General features: G+C 42.5%; 1 protein-coding gene across 1 annotated transcript in view; it reads left to right on the top strand.

Annotated features, from left to right (window-relative positions):
* TIAM1 (T-cell lymphoma invasion and metastasis 1) overlaps positions 1-503 on the top strand; it is a 191,095-nt gene that overhangs the window by 178,314 nt on the left and 12,278 nt on the right. The window lies entirely within an intron of this gene.

The following is a 503-nucleotide window of genomic DNA, read 5'->3' as shown; positions in this document are numbered from 1 at the left end:
GGGTGTATATATGTGGGGGGGGGGTTGTATTTTTCTATGTGTGTATTAGGGCCCATTCCCAGCTATATTTCAGGTGCGATTAGGGATTCCTGTGTCACAAACTTGCGTTTTCCTAATCCCTAATCAGGCATTTACATGCAGCAACAGTCACCCAAGTTAATGATCGGGTGACAGCTGCTGCATGTAAATGCATGCATACCGCATGCAATCGTATGTGATACGATTACATGCAGTTACAAAAACAATCACTATCCTTGGATACACAATTGTGTATCCAGGGATAGTGTTTGATTCCTAACTGCATGTAGTCCTTTCACATATGATTATTTACATGATCATTTACATGCAGCATCTGTCACCCGATCATTAACTTGAATGGGTGACAGTTGCTGCATGTAACATACATGAACACTGGTACCGTATATAGTAGCTGCCCCCACGGGACTAAAAAAATTGTCCAGTGGCCCCTGAGTAAATTGAGTTTGAGACCCCCTGTTCTAGTT

This window comes from Nanorana parkeri, unplaced genomic scaffold, assembly GCF_000935625.1.
Source record: "Nanorana parkeri isolate BGI_ZX_2015 unplaced genomic scaffold, ASM93562v1 scaffold284, whole genome shotgun sequence".
Taxonomy (NCBI): Eukaryota; Metazoa; Chordata; class Amphibia; order Anura; family Dicroglossidae; genus Nanorana; species Nanorana parkeri.
This window is presented reverse-complemented; position numbering and strand designations above follow the sequence as displayed.